General features: G+C 39.4%; 1 protein-coding gene across 3 annotated transcripts in view; it reads left to right on the top strand.

Annotated features, from left to right (window-relative positions):
* Window positions 1-16,382, top strand: part of SLC36A4 (solute carrier family 36 member 4) — a 99,509-nt gene that overhangs the window by 82,312 nt on the left and 815 nt on the right. The gene's annotated exons all lie outside the window — the stretch shown is intronic.

Genomic DNA, 16,382 nt, shown 5'->3' with positions numbered 1-16,382 from the left:
ATAATAGAAAGGAAGAGCCAATAAAAGAATAACTGCTTTCTGAAGACAAAGGTATCTCAGTCATAATGTAATTTATATAGTGATCTTTTAGTAATCTCTGTTTCTTAGTGTTTGAGCAGCCAGCTGAAGTGATTGTGTTGATTATAGCTAAAGCTGCCCTTTAGGTTTGGTTGGGTTTTGCCTTGCCATTAATTCTCAGAGTACTCCTGCTGAGGAGCTTCCTCAGTGAATATAAACATTTTTAGTTAAGGAGTAGTTCAACTTTATGAAAAGGAGGTACAAAAAATTCAACAAAACCAGATAATCTGTACTTGCTCAAATAAATTCCTCTGACTGACAATTGAGTCTTTTGACATCATTTAGATAGATTACGATGTTGTTTTCAGATACATGCTATAAATAAGACCTATCAAGCATGCTACTAAGGAAGGGAATGAATATGACTAGGAAGCAAAGTAATTTTATGAGAAAAGAAAATAGAAAATTATTGTCAAAAACATTGGAAATGTTTGTTTTCTTTCAGGAAAATGTGTAAAATACGGAGTAAAATTCTAGGAGATGTTGTCTTTGCAACTTAGATACAGAAGCCACTTCTGCTTTGGAGTATTGGCTTTTAGCACAAGGAAACAAGACAAAAAGGGAATCACAATCTAGCTGTTGTCTGTGGGATTTAATTTCTCTTTGGATATGCTGTTCTCACAATAAGCTTGTAGAAGAAAGTGATCTTGCCAGTAGAGCTCTACTGTTTTAAGTATGTGCACAAGTTTTAATGTTTTAGCCTACTCAGCTAAGGAAATTACTCAGCTAAATGTATCTGGGTACAGTTCTGGTTTACAAATTGTTGACCTTTTATTTTAATTTTCTAGTGGTAATTATTTTCCCTATCTGCAATAGTTGATCAGAAAGATACTCAACTGTGGTTCTAGTAGAGGCAAGCTGTGGTCCAGTAAGCTCCCTGCTATGGGCTGTGTGCATGTAGGGAGATTGTTGGATAAATGTCAGACAGACACTTCTGTGCATTACATGTGTGTGCCGCTCTGGGTATGACTCAACTGACAAGGGTCCTTTAGATAAGATTTTGTTCAAATTTAAGAGTGACAGGGAGTCAAAGTGATTGCCTTCCTTTAGCAGCATAACTTGGTAGAGAGCAAACTCTGCCTTCCCAGGCAAGGCAGGGCAAGTGCGGTCAGCATTATGAGCTCATGTAAAACTGAGTGCTTCTTACTCATCTGTATTGCTAGGTTAGGATGAGAGTGCATTTCAAATTTGAATAATGAAATACAGTATTTAATATATACTGAGTCAAAAAGTTTCAGAAACTGATGGGAAGTCTCTTGAAATGAGCCCCAGCAGGACATCAGCTGCTGAGGTTGGATTGCAACTAGCAGGAGGTCCTGAATGCAGACTTGTAATTAGAAAAGCTTTATATTTTCAAAATAATTTCCTAATTTGTAGATGAGAAAAAACATTTTCTTCTTTCATGCATAGGTAAATCGTTGTGCAGACAGCCAACTGTGCAGAGGTTTTTTTGCTAGAAATGACAGGCAGATTACAAGTAAGCCTTTTGCAGACTGCAAAGGATAGAGGTAGCAAATGCATTTCTTGAAAGTATTTGAGACTTTTTTTCACTGTATATTGAAAACAATTAGCAATAAACTTAGGGCAATCAAAGCATAATTTTTCTGCCAGTTTGGATGCCAGCATCCTAGCACTTCTTTTTCTTTTTGACAAAAGTGAAACATTGGTTTGCTTTAAATTGTGTCTTAAAAAATTACTTCATAGCTGGAATTAGTCACTCCAGACATTTTCTTTGCTACTGCTTCAAATAATGAATGATGTGTTAGTGTTATTCATGATAAGTGGCTTGATAAGCTGATCTTCTCAATAGGCTTTCAAATGTCTGTCTTTTTTTAATAAAGGACTGTAGAGGGGATTGGTGGCTGCTGGCAGCTTGTTCTGTCTCCTGAGCAGCCATGGGTCAATATTAACAATTGCTTAACTTTTCTTTTGTTTCCTCTACCCTTATCATGTATAAGGGGCAGCAAAGTTAAGTCCTGAGATACATATGGAACTGTGTGAGAATTCACTCCTCTGTGACTTCATTTTTTTACTGTGAGAGTGACAGAGCACTGGAACAGGCTGCCCAGGGAGGTTGTGGAGTCTCCTTCACTGGAGACATTCAAAACCCACCTGGATGCGTTCCTGTGTGATGCACTCTAGGTGACCCTGCTCTATCAGGGGGGGTTGGACTAGATGATCTTTCGAGGTCCCTTCTAACCCCTAAGATTCTATGATTCTATGATTCTAATGACTTCACCATCCTGCTGGTGAGTTTAGAATTTAAAGATTGCTTGTCATAATAAAGGTATAAAGCCTTAAAATGTCAGCCCTTTTTGTGTTAGTTTATGCTGGTTTTAGTAATACGAAGGTGATAGACAGCAAGCATACGTAATAATTTCCACAAGAATAATCCAATACATTTTAATTAATGCAAATATTTGTCTCAAAATATAAAGACAGTATTGCAGACTCTGAAGATTTTTTTGTTGGCTTTATTAATCGATCTAATTAAGCTGGCTAATTTCAGGCTTATCAGAAGTAAAATAAATTTTATCGGTAACGAGACAATTATATTTATTGCTATTTGGAAGTGACAAAAGTGTTAACAGTCATGCAGAAAGGACATACTAGTTGAGAGATCTGTTAGCTGGAAGAAAAAGATGAATATATAATTGCCAGCAATCAAAACAGTTTTGTGTAAAGTGTATCTTGTGAAATAAATCAGGATATCATCATCACGTAGGAAGTGCTAACTGGAAGAGAAGCACAGTGGTTTTTAAAGGCTGCCTGAGTAGGCTCTGTTCTTGGCTACGTGCTACTGAACCACAGTATTTTTTTCCTAATTTCAAGAGAGAATGTTCTCTGAAAGCTGTATCCAATCCAAGCCCACATTGAAACAGGTAGAGTGAAGCCAGAGGCTACATGCTGTGTCTTCTTTCACATCTTTTTAGGTTGACATTGAACTTTGGAGTAACAGAGTAGTTTTTATAATGGCAAATAAAATCCTTTTATCTTTAATTGTTTATTGTTTAATTATGCTGCTGAACGAAAGCATAATAGTTAAAGTTTATTTAATGACTTTTACCTTTTTTAGACTTTTGTTGTTGATGTTGAGAACAGGAGACAGATTGAGTTTAAACATTAACTCAACAGCAACTGTTGGGGAGAAAAAAAAGTTCTGGGTTTTTGCCTGTGGAAGGTTAGATAATGAACATTTAAAGAGCTGTAAGATAGACATCAGCACTATGCTTCACACTCATCTCAGATGAACTGAAACTGCAAGCATACACACTTGACTTGCCAGGCTTCCCCATTTTTCTTTGGAGTGCTACCAGCAAGCACCATTTTTGCTTTGGATTCGGGTACCTTCAAGGGTGTTGGCAGTGGAGGTTGTAATGCCTGCTATTTAAAAAATGGCATTACAGTACAATAATACCTTGTGCTTGAAACTTAGTATTGCCTTTTATCCTCCACTGCTTTCTTTCTAAAGTATATTTATACAGTGCATTTCACTGGCCACTTAAAAGCACTACCAAAGGATTATGGTAGAGTTTGGTATAGGAAGAAAACCATCCCTAAAACAGAATACAAAGCATTTGAGGATAGCCAAACAAGGGTGTCTGATCACCTGACACAAGCTCAGTTCCTTATTTACCATTTGTCTTGCAAGCACATGGACAATGAAGAGTAATGCTCTTTGATATCAGAGTTCAAGCATAAGTATTAAAGCTCTAACAGCTACTGCAGTGATATGAAAGTTTATTGTTTTCATATTGTTTTTATCTATCACTGTCAAAGTGCCTTACAAATGAACTCACTATTATTCTTGCCATCTTGCAGATAAGGAGGCTGAGGCCTGGGGAGGGGAAGTGATAATGGTCAAAGATACTGAGCAGGCCAGCATGAGTAAAATGCTGAAAACAGGTTTCCTATGCACAGATTAAAAGCTTTATTTCTAAGGATGTGGTGCCTTCCCTTTGCTTATGGAGGTAAAATGTTACCTGCAGGGACCTACAGTCCCAAACATTACAACCGTGGACAATTTATGAGCTGTGGGAGAGATACTGGTTCTTCTGCAGTGTTGAAAATCATTCTCATTGAACATTTCTTTAGACCAGCTGCACTGCTTGTCTCCTGATAGGCTAGAAAAATGTGAATGTTCCAGTCTGTAATCCATCAAGATGCCTTCTGCTTCTTTGCCACCTTTCCTTCTTAAACAAGTGCTTGTTTGGGGTGCTGCTGTTTCTGAGCAACCAGCATCCTGTGACTGTATCCTGTGCAGATCTGTCAAATCAGGGGCTCTTACAAGTTCTGTTTTTAACAGATTTCTTGGCACAAAGACTGTCTGCTGTTATATGATGACTGTTACAGGGTAGGAAACTTCATTCTTCACTAAAAAGCTGATTTGAAATGTAACTTTAAGTTTGCTAAACTGGGGAACAGTAGAAAACTTGTTTATTTCAGAAAACTGTTTTCTCAGAAGTCATAATGAGACTTTGACAGATAGATCATTTGTATTTTGATAACACAGGCTTGAAAATGTGTTTTTTTCCTTTAGAAATATCAAAATGGAGCTGTGTTTTAAAAACCCTGCAGAAAATCTAAGAATCCCTCTGGCAAAACTTAAATGAATCAGCAATTCAGGGATCTTTAAAAAAACAAAACACAGCTTGAGTAATCTTATGACTCAGGAGTAAAATTATTTTTTTTGCAAACTTCTTTGGGAGATTTAATTAACAGTATTATGTTTAGAAAAAAAAAAAAAGGAAAGGATTTTTTAATGTGAAAACTATAAACTTGGGCTTTGGGACATTTGAAATGGGATTTAAACCTCAGCTCCTTGACGAGAGCATCGACCCAGAGTCCCCCTATTCCTGTGTAACTGCTGTAAGCACTAGGTTGTTATTTTCCCTCTCACATCATGTTGAAAAGATGACTGTGAGCTCTTTGAAAATTATAGCTAAAATATAGTACGTATATAGTGATATAGGCTTTTGATATGTGCTATTGGGTATTGATTTACCTGGGTTGCAGGAAACTGAGAACCAATGCTAAAGAGGGTGACCCCTGCGGTCGGGCATGCAGAGCCCACAGTGGGGGTTTGCAGACCTGGCAAAGAGCGAGGTGCACAGGGAGGCCCAGGCTGCAGCCAGCAGACCTGAACTAACCTGACCTGACCTGCCTGCAGGACAGGACGGTGCTCGGGGCACCCTGCACCCCCCTTCCCAGGGCTGAGCCACAGGCAGCCAGGCATGTGGCAGCCGAGTTCTCCTGCATGAGGAAGCAAGCCACTCTTTCTGAACTTCACTCTGCAAGGTGAAATGCCAACAAATTAAGATTAAAAACATCTGCAGATGACTGCATTTTGTGATGGATTTGGACTGCAGGCCATGATTCAGTACTTAATCTAACCTAAGCCTGTCAACAGAGGGAGCTGAACCTCAACTAGCTTCTGCACGTGATTCTCTCTGGGTAGTCAAGGCTCTTGGCAGCAGGTTTTTGCTGTATCATCAGTCAACACAGCGGCTTTAACTAACTCCTGCCTGTGACAACAGCTGTTGCAAAGCATTATGCTTTGGTCATCCCACTGCACTGTGATTCTTGTCTTTTTATGGGCATTATTTTTTTATTTACTTTTGATATGTTGCAGTAAACTCAGAAGTTGGTTGTTAGCATGTCAGTAATAATACAGTATGTGCCATTTGCTATAGGCATTGATCCTACCAAAAACCTCTGCATTTTCACAGCTCAAAATAAGCAGACTAATTCAGATACTGAAAAACTACATGAGAGTTTAAGTATTTGCTTCTCATTAAAAACATTGTATGAAATCATAGTGTGACTTCCCATTTGAAAGTGGCAAAAATTACTCTGGGGACCAAAGTATTTGGTTTGTAAGATACTTAGCACTGATATTATTTAAATATGACATATCATCTGAAGTTATAAATAAGCAAGAATTAATATATCTTTAACCCATTTTATTTAAGAAACGAACGTGTGAATTATCACTGTTAAAACATTATTTTCATCCTGCTTTGAATTTTTAAAAATCAAGTATTTAAACTAATTTGGACTTAAATGAGATGCCAGCCTAATTTCAGTACTGTTACTTTGTGCTACAGGGGTGTGTTTGTGAGAAATTAGTATTTTAGTGTTCTGAAACAAAGAAAGTTCACCTGACAGTCTAAGTACTGTTCAGTCGGTATCTTTATTCATGGTGCTGGACACACAGGGGTGAGCTCCTCCAAAATGTGCACCTTTCAGGGAAAGGTGTGAGATAGATATACAGCTGATACTTAATTATGTGTAATATTTCTAAGAAACAGTTTACATATTCATTAGTTTCCCAAGAAATCATTTACATAAGTGTCCGCCCATCATCACATGCATGTTAAGTCCATTAGGATCTCCCAGGGGTCGTTTACTTCATCCTTGAGTCTTCCTCACAGGAACCTTTGGCCGAGTTCAGTCTCTTCTCCCATTTATCTCTGCTGACTCCACAGTAGAACTGGTTACAGCAGGCATCCCTAGTCACAGCTGAATGGCTTTTTCTTCTTCAAGGGCCTTTGTATTTCTTCCCTAAAACTACAGATAAGCTCACACAAAAGGTTTTTACAACTCACTAGAAGTAGGCCCAGATGAGAGATTTACACCCTACAAGCAGTTGACTATTTGAAGTCAGAGTTTGGTTAATGCTCTGTTTCAGTTCATACTACCATTTTCTAGGCTTAAAGAACATCATTCATGTCATAGATGTAAAAAGAAAGTCTACAGAAGGTGAAAGTGAGAGCAGGTAGCCTAGCAGGAGTACAGGGAAGTTGTCTGAGCAGCCAGGGATCAGGTTAGGAAAGCCAAAGCTCTCAGAGAATTAAATCTGGCCAGAGACATCAAGGGTAACAAGAAAATCTACAGGTATGTCAGTGATAAAAGGAAGACTAGGGAAAATGTGGGCATCCTCCAGAAGGAAATAGGAGGCCTTGTCAGGCAGGGTGTGAAGAAGGCTGACTTTTTTACCCCAGTTTTCACCAGCAAGGACTCTGGCCACACCACCCACATTACAGAATACAAAAACAGGGACTGGGAGAAGGAGGATCCTCCCACTGTAGAAAGAGAACAGGTTTGAGACCATCTGAAGTACCTGATCTTGGCAACTTCCAGAGTTGTCTTGTGGTCTGGGCAGGAAGGATCTTGGGTACATTTCCCAGGCAACAGGGGTTCCAGGTGTGGCTGTGGAGTGCCTGATCACACCAGCTCACTGTGCTTGTAGAAGGACAAGAAGGTGCCAGATCACCTCAACTCACTGCCCCAGTAGGCAAGATCAGAAAGTGCCCCATTATCACAGCCCACTGCACTTGAAATTGAAACAAGAATGATGTTGGGCCCATTGCCCTTGGAACTAGAGCAGGAAAAATGTTGGTTGGTGTTGACATCACAGTGCAGCTTGGGGTCGGGCAAGGTCTGCACCACCACAGTTACTGAAGTGTCTTTCCACACACGGGTTGTGTGACTCTAGTGACTGTGAACTTCCATTTCTCAAGCTGTTCTCGACTGTTTCTCAAACTGTGAACTGACTGATGCAGATGTTTAGCTCCTGTATATCTGAGTGTATCTGAACATCTTTTGTCATCTGGAATTTCTGTCTCAGGAGATGACAGAAGGGCTGCAGTTCTGGAGCCCTCAACACAGGAAGAACACAGAGCTCTTGGAGAATGTCCAGAGGAGGGCCATGAAGATGGTCAGAGGGCTGGAGCACCTCTCCTACGAAGACAGGCTGAGAGAGCTGGGGTTGTTCAACCTGGAGAAGAGAAGGTCACAAGGAGACCTCATAGCAGCCTTCCAATACCTGAAGGGGGCCTGCAGGAAAGCTGGGGATGGGCTTTTTACAAGGGCATTTAGTGAGAGGATGAGGGGTAATGGTTTTAAACTGAAAAAAAAAAAAAAAAAAAAAAGAAGAGGGGAGATTTAGGTTAGACATTAGGAAGAAATTCTTTTGTTTGAGGGTGTTGAGACACTGGCACTGGTTTTCCAGAGAAGTTGTGGGTACCTGCTCCATGGAAATGTTCAAGGCCAGTCTGGATGATGAGGGTTTGAGCAACCTGATCTACGGTGAGGTATCCCCACTCATGCAGGGGCTTTGGAATTAAATTATCTTTAAGGTCCCTTCCAAGTCAAACCATTCTATGATTCTGTGATCTGAAGTGATTATTTCATATTTTTATCAGTTACAGGAAGCTTTTACTTTTCCTACCTGCTGTAGGATTTTTATGACCCGTTAGCCACTATTGTTTTGTCCAGTGAGTTTTTTACCCATTTGGTTTCCCTCCATCCAAATACAAAAATATTGTGGGAGACAGTGTCAAAGACCTTTCTGAAGTTCAGTTAAATTACATCTACTGCTCTCCCCTCAGCCATAAATCCATTTATTGTGTCAGGCAGTGAAGGCAATCAGCGTGGTCAAGCATGATTTATCCTACGTAAATCCGTTTTCTCTTTCCAGACACCTTTATCTTCTTCATGTGCCCAGAAATGTGCTCCAAGATGACTTGGTCCATGTTTTTTCCAGGGACCAAAGTGAAGCTGACTTGCCTTTATTTTTCTCGATTATTCTTTCATCCTTTCTTTATAACATTTCTGTTCCCCCAATCACCAGGCATCTCCATGACCTTTCAAAGACAGTAGAATGTGGTGTTAGAAGGAGATTGGCCAGTTCTCTTCACTTTTGGATGTAACTCATCATGTCCTGTAGACCTTTATGGTTTGAGTTCTCGTAAGTGATCCCAGATTCAATCCTCATCTACTGATGGTAGTTCTTCTCATTGAGCTCTGTCATTGATCTTCAGAGACTGGGAGACCACCCGGGAAAGGTAACACTTGAGTACCTCAGCCATACCTGTGTGTGCTGTCACTAAATCTCATACCCTGCTCAGCAGCAGACTCACACTCTCCCCCCTCAGCCTTTTATACCAATGTGATTGTAAAAGCTCTTGTTACTGTCCTTGGCATCTGTTCAATGTCTTGGCTTCAAGTAAGCTTTGACTTTGCTGAGACCATCCAGACGTCCATGTGATGTTTCTAAATTTGTCTTTTGTAGCATATCCTCTTTCCACCTCCTCTATGTTCTCCTTTTAGGCTAGGGGTCTATCAAGAGTTCCCTCCTTAGGCAAGCAGGTCTGATACATCTTCCTTTGAAATTTTGCAGATTAATGTGTTCCTACTAATGGAGGCTGTAGAACATACAACCTCCTCCAAACACAGGTTAGAGATGCTTAGCTCAGAAGTTTTGTTACAGTTACTCAGAACAGAATCTCCTCGTTCTGCAATTTATTTAATACTTGGGGGTAGGAGGGAAAGCTGACTTAGGCTGTAAGTTCATACATTTTTTTAGTCCTTGGATGGTAATTAGAGAAGATAATTTCTCTGGCACAACTGTTACGATTTTATAGCATCCTGATGGATTCTAGTCTGGCAAAAGGACTCCACAGTAACATAGGGGGGTTTTGTCATACTGATCAGCTTTTCCTTTAATTATCTCTAATAAAGAAATGTAAAATTTGATTATGAAGTAGGACAAGAAACTTGAAAGATAAAGACAAGCAATTATTACTATTCCTAAAGGTGTCTTCAAGACTTCCCAGCAGCATCAGAAACAGCATGACTGGCTCTTCAAGGCTTTGTTGCTGCTCCTAACTCTTTCCTCGTCTCTGCTTCCTGTAGCAAGAACAGTCTTGTCCTTGGATGAGCAAACATTAATTTTTGCTTGCGCTGCTGGGAGCCCTTCAGCTGTCTCACAGTTTAAGAGGCTGAGATAAAGAGGACTGAAGTTTAGTTGCAGACTCATTTCTGGTGGATCAATAGAATCGTGTGTCTGAAGGAGAGTGGATGGCAGTGGAAACAGCATCAGTAGTGTAATGGTGCAGGGCCATCCGTTTAGAGCTCAGTAGGTTGTGCTTTACAGTCATTTGTTGAATCTAGCTACATATAGCAGAAGTCTACATTATTTCACTGAAGTATGTCTAAAAAGATTCGTATGATAAATTATCGGTAGCAAAGCTCAATAAGTTAACCACTGAGACAAATGAATAAATAAGTGTTTCAAATGTTACAGTCTAACCAGATGTCATTTGTGAGCCTGTGGTAGTAGTTAATTAAATGGTGAAATACACCAGCATGTGCTGCACCAAGCACCTGTGCTGGCTGGTTTTATGAAGATCACTTGGTACTGCAGCTCTGGGCAACCTGCAGCATGAGGGACTTCCTCAGTGTCTCTCTGCCTGGTTTGCTTTTATGTTTTGCTATGCAAGAGGAGTGCTTAGTAACAAGACATTAATTCTGAACAGGGCAGACAGAACAAGATGAGGAGGCCAAGCAGTTTATTAACTACCACTTTGACATTTAACTAGGAGTGAGCAAGTTACTCCGAGTGGTCCTGAGGGGAAGGACCTTCCTTGAGAGGAAAGAGTTGCCTTATAGCTGTGTCACTGCTACTTCATCCCCATAAATCTATAACTACTCACAGAGGCTCCTTCTGCATGGAGTTGTTGTGACACCATATTCTGCTTACAACAGGTGCAGATCCTGGAAGCTGAAGTCTGAATGAATTGCACCCCCTGAATTTTTGGGTTCTATAAAGCACAGACAGCTAGGGTGAAAAGATTGTATTAGTGGAATGCTGTCCTGGAGGGAGGCTGTCATACCAGGGGTATGTGCTAGTCCTTAGCCTTACCTCTAGGTATGTTAGGTAGTCTGGTAAGAAACCTGTGGACTTGATGCCTCTGTTACGTCTCTGTTTGCTCTGATGTCATTCTTTGTGCGTCTTCCTGCATAAGAAATAAAAATAATGGAAACAAAAAACCTGTTATGAACAGCTTTGAAATCTCTGCAAAGTGCTGTAAAAGAATAAATTAATTCCACATCTTTGAGATACTGGTGGGGAGGATTCTGGGGAACAGATGGATCTGCCCATTCTCTCGACACGAGATTGTTAGGGTCCTTGGTGACCTTTCACTGTGAAGGGTAAGGTTATTTCAACCATCTTCTCTTGTATGAGTCTCAGTCTTTCCTAGTAACACAGGACAGAGCAATCATAAACAGTGAGGTGTAGTGTGAGGGCAAATGATGAGAAGTATCTTCTGTCTGTTTATACTGTATGTTGCAGGAAGACAGTGATGCAAGAATTTTTCATTCCATAGGGAATACAGCCAAACCATTTGGTGTGTGTGGTTGTCCTGTGTGTGAGCTCTATCTTTCTTTCCAGTGTGAGAGTAGAAATTGCCACCTCATAGTATAACTGTGATTTGTCTTCTGCTTTGTTTGCTTTTCTTTTTAGTTTAGGTTTTGAGATTGAGCTGATATTTAAAGCATTCTTTTTAAGAAGTTGGATTAAAAAATTATTTTTGGTGAAGACTGAATCTAAATAATTTTAAATAACTTACTTTCTGTGTGTATCTTGCACTCTTTTGATGTGAGCTAAACAAGAGACAACCTCAGACCTTATCTTAATTAGCATTTTTAGCCAGAAAAAACATAATTCTCTCATTCACAATCATGTAATATTTGGATTGTTATCTAAAATCCTTTTATTTAAACTGCATTCATGAATATCTGGATTTCTTTCTACCTGTGTGCAAAGCTCAGTAAATTATTCAGAAATGCTTGTAAGTGTTTATTTGCATTAATTTATCTTCAGAATAATCACAGTTTTCTATTTGGTCTTATGTTCCTTTATATATGTATTGAAACAGATTATTTTCTACTGTGGAACTCTCAGGGAGGGCATTATTTTTGGTTTTTATTTGAGTGAACTGCTTTTTCTTGAAATATTAAGTTCTGTTAGATTTAATAATTTATTTTTATAATGGGAATTGTTTTAATGGTGACATAGTATGTTACAGTTTTACAAAGGAGAGATAAAATATTTATTACTGTTCTCTAAATAAGTTTTCAGTGCCCAGCTGCTCTCCAAGAGGTAGCACACACATTTTTGCTTGCCTTTGAGCCAAGGCAGAAGATATAACTCATGTACGGAGCATGGAATGCCATTTGCACAGAAAACACAACACGGATCTCCTGGTCAAATGACCACTTGAGAAGACCCTGACTTTATATTGTTCAGCCTTCAGATGGAAACTCCCCACAGCCAAACCTGCTAAGCTTTCTGGGGTAGTCTATAGCAGAGAAATGGTTTTCTATTCTTTTGGGGCATAAAGGAGAAAAACCTGGGCAATGTGGAGGAGATTGTTGCAGAAAAGGAGGAGTGAGTTGGAAGAAAATATGAAGGTGCTGCACTGGGGAGGGGGATCCAGGAAACAGTACAGTTGGGTGAGGGGAAGAAGAGGATGCCAGTTTGGCTGAGCACTACTGCAGTAAGGAAGGATGGGCAGAGGGCACAGCCTGCAACATTAGGAATCAGAATTCAGACTGATATTCTGAAGTGCTGTTTTGCCTACAGCCAGAATTTTTTGGCAAACATTTAATTGAAGGCATTTTTTCTTCCCGGAGCAGGCTGTTTCTTTGCCAAATCATAGGCATCTGTCTGTTAAAAATACAGTTTCATTTTATGCTTTTGGAAAGTGGTACGTATGTCAAACACCTGTCTTTGATACAGCAATGCTTCAGTCTTCCTAATTTGGTTCTGAAAAAGTGATACAAAGAATAAGTTTGGGGTGTGCTGACCTTCTGCAGAACAAGGACCTCTTCAGTACTGTCACTGGCTTTGAAGAAAACTGGTTGTACATTGTTTGAGACAATTATTTTACTCTTCAACTATGTGAAGTTATCTCTCCCTAGTAATATCCAACATTTCTCATTGTTTAAAAGCCCTCAGTCTTTGTGGCCATGTAGATTTATAAAATCTTCTGTTAGGACAACTTGCTTAGGCCATACTACTGACCTGATAACGTGTATCACTTCTTTTCTTCAGATGCACATGTATAAATACCACTGACCTGTTTTTTCTCAGAATGATTTTTGAATACTTAAAGAAAATATAACATCTGGTACTATCTGGAAAGTAATTTCTTTTAATGATTTAGTAGAGAAATATTAAACAGCTTTCTAATTGGGCTAAAGGAAAATTTAGTAGAAATTATCAGTATTGTTAGCCTTTTAGATTTCAAATTGCTTTCGGGCTTCCTATAAGATGCTTATAAATACATTAAGTCCTACTAGAAACATGAAAAAAAGGCTTTTTAAATGATCTGTATCATTAAAATCTCCTGATTAAGTCATCATATGCTTTGCTTTTGATCTATGTACAGACAGGACCAAAATCAGAATTGAATCTTTACTTAGATCCATAGATCCTAATGTGCCAAGACAGTGCCTGTCTTCCTCAAGGATTTAGCATGGCATAGGCATTGCTTTTTGATAGAAATAAAGTCACTCAATATTTGATTACTAGAGGAAGTGTTGGAATATGGCAATCACATATTTGACTTCATTTAGAGAGATGGCAAAACCTTTTTTTATTTTCCAGAGGTCTCTTTGAGATTACTTCAGCGAGCAAGTCTGGCTAGTAATTTGCTGATTTGGGAACAAGGTGAGAAAGTTGTAGCTGAAGCAGCACTGTAATTCAAACAGTAAATTTAAGGGTAACTTTCCACTGGGGTGATACGTCCCTGAAGAAAACAGAAACATTCTGCTGCCGTGTTCCTTTCCTCAAAAAGCCCCAACTGACACAAATGGGTGACTGCTTAGCTGAGACAGGCTGGAGAATCCATGATTAATGGTTTTTGAGAGTAGACTGTGGAGTCAAGGTAGAATTAAGATGTTGCAACCTCTCGTGATGTCTGCAGGATGCTTTGTTCTTAAGGCTCTTGCTATTTCATTCAAGGCTGAAGACAGTTTAACTGTTGGCCCAAAAAAGTGTCATATCAATATTGTAGGATTTATTTCTTCAGTTGAGATTCCTTGAGCTTCCAAATAGGAATGCTTCAGGACTGAGATAAAGGTTCAGAATTACTTCTCAGTGTTGTGTTTTTAAAATTTATGTATTGCTGGGAAACTCAGACTTCCTACCTGTAGGGGTGCCCCTTGTTTAATTATCCTGGAAGCTGGGCTGCTTTAACACTCGATGACATTCTTTGGTAGGTAATAAAGATGAGTTGTTTTTCTCTCAGATTGTTAGAGACTAAGTAAGACACTAATTAAAATCATGAAACACGTTTCCAAACTTCCTCCCACAGCAATATCCAGATTCATACAGATTTGTAAGAGCCAGACAAATGTTTGACAAGTTGTAAACCAACAGACAGCATTTTGCTTTTCTATAACCTGAAGCAATTATAGCTATTTTTTGCCAATTCAAAAATGTATGAAAAATATTCTCATTATTTTTAGTAAAGCAGAACTTTTCAAACAAATTAATGAGTGTCCACTAAATTGTGGACACATGGATTTGAAAGAGGTCTATTACAGAACTTGAAAATCTATATTCAGTGAATTCATCCACTGCTTCTATTAAATTGGCAAGATAATAAATGATTAGCTCTCTCTGTTGCTTCAGAAGAACACATTCAACTTAGTAATTAGCTGAAAGTTTTACCAGTCATTGCAAATATATGTCATCTGCACTTTTAAATTACTTAAGAATTGTGCATTGGTGTGCACGTATCAAGCAAGCTTGCCAGTCAGTTTGGTCTGAGCCTTCTGTTGGGTCACTCCCAGTGCCTGCTTTTATGGCTTGAGTGAAGTTATGGCCACAAAAGTTAGAGAGATGGGTACTTTGTGACTTCTTATGACTTTGGCATAATTCTTTTCTCATTCCATTCAGCTTTGGCCTAGAACATGCATAAACATGTAGCATTTCCAGTCTTTAGAAGTTGTATTCATGCAATGGAAGAAATTGTTTGTTTGGACCATTGTAACAGTGGGAGAAAAAAAATTGGCTTATCTATTTCTGAGTGTCAGGGCATTCCTAAAGTTTCCTCAAGGACTCCTGAATCTCTGCCCGGTCCAAGGCAGCTGGTGACATTCAGTCCACAGGAAAGATACTCTGCAAATAGAAAGCTCATCTTGAGAAACTGTAAAGCTGGTTTTCATCCTCACGTGCTATGTGGGGATTTCCTTCCTGCTTGTTTCATTGCACCAGGTGAGGTTTAGATTGGATATTGTGAATAATTTATTTACTGAAATAAATGTGTGGTGATGGTTTTGGGTGGTTTTTTTTGCTGGACTTGGTGGTCTCAGAGGTCCTTTCCAACCATGACTATTCTGTGATCCTGTGATTTGCTTATTTCCCTGAACAATGTCCACATAATATTTGGTTGGTGGAGGAGTTGTTCTAAGGCTTTTATTATAGCTTAAGAGTTAAGAAGGGAGATACAGAAGAACAAAAATATCTTATGTGGTATCTTTGGTTTGCTGATGGCTTTTACACCAGTATTCCCCATTCTTTTTCTTCCTGATTGCTTCCATGTCTTGATGAGAAGTGACAGAATACAGCAAGCAAGCAGATGCCATGGTTGTTTATGCTCATGTCTGACAGCTAGAAAGCAATAGATTCATGGAAAAGCAAAAAACCCAGACGTTTCCACCACATCCAGTGGATCATACAGAGGCCTCTGCTCAGCTGGCCTTTGACAGTAGTTCAGCCAAAGGGGCTAAAGCCAGAAGTGGTTCTGGTCCAACGTAATGGATTCTGTTTCTGTAAATTCTGTAGTTGCAGGAGGTAAGACCAGCTCTGCCATGAGCAGCTTAGTGGGGCCTGTGTTCAGCCTTGTCTCTTCGCAGAGTTAGTTCTCAGTTAGTTAACTGGAGAACTGCTAGAGTGGCATTTTACAAATTGAACACAGTTGTATAGACCAAGATTTTTTGAGAGGCAAGTTTCTTGGTAAAAGTGACTTAAATTATTATGAGACTGCCAGGTGGCCAGCAGGTTTGGTTCCTTTAGAATAATTTTGTTATTAGTAATCTATAGTAATTAATAGTAATATATTTTTTGCCCACTGTCTCCTGGGCAGCATGCAACAGCCCCCTTCCCCTGCTCTTCCTGAACTTTATTCTTCAGTCTTAAAAACCCAACAACAACCAAAATAGTAAAACATCTCCATATAATTCTGTATTTCTCTTTTCTCTGTTATTCACAGGCCAAGTGTTTTTACCCTGTCAGGACAAGGGGCTACAGGAAAGCTGGGGAGGAGCTTTTCACCAGAGAGGGCAGTGATAGGACAAGGGGTAATGGTTTTAAACTGGAAGAGGGGAAATTTAGGTTAGACATCAGGAAGAAATTCTTCACCATGACATCAGGAAGAAATTCTTCACCATGAGGGTAGGAAGGCACTGCAATAGGTTACCCAGGGAGGTTGTGGAAGGTCCCTCTC

This window comes from Apus apus, chromosome 1, assembly GCF_020740795.1.
Source record: "Apus apus isolate bApuApu2 chromosome 1, bApuApu2.pri.cur, whole genome shotgun sequence".
In the NCBI taxonomy this organism is placed as follows: Eukaryota; Metazoa; Chordata; class Aves; order Apodiformes; family Apodidae; genus Apus; species Apus apus.
The sequence above is the reverse complement of the archived record's forward strand: the minus strand, read 5'-3'. Positions and strand labels throughout refer to the sequence as shown.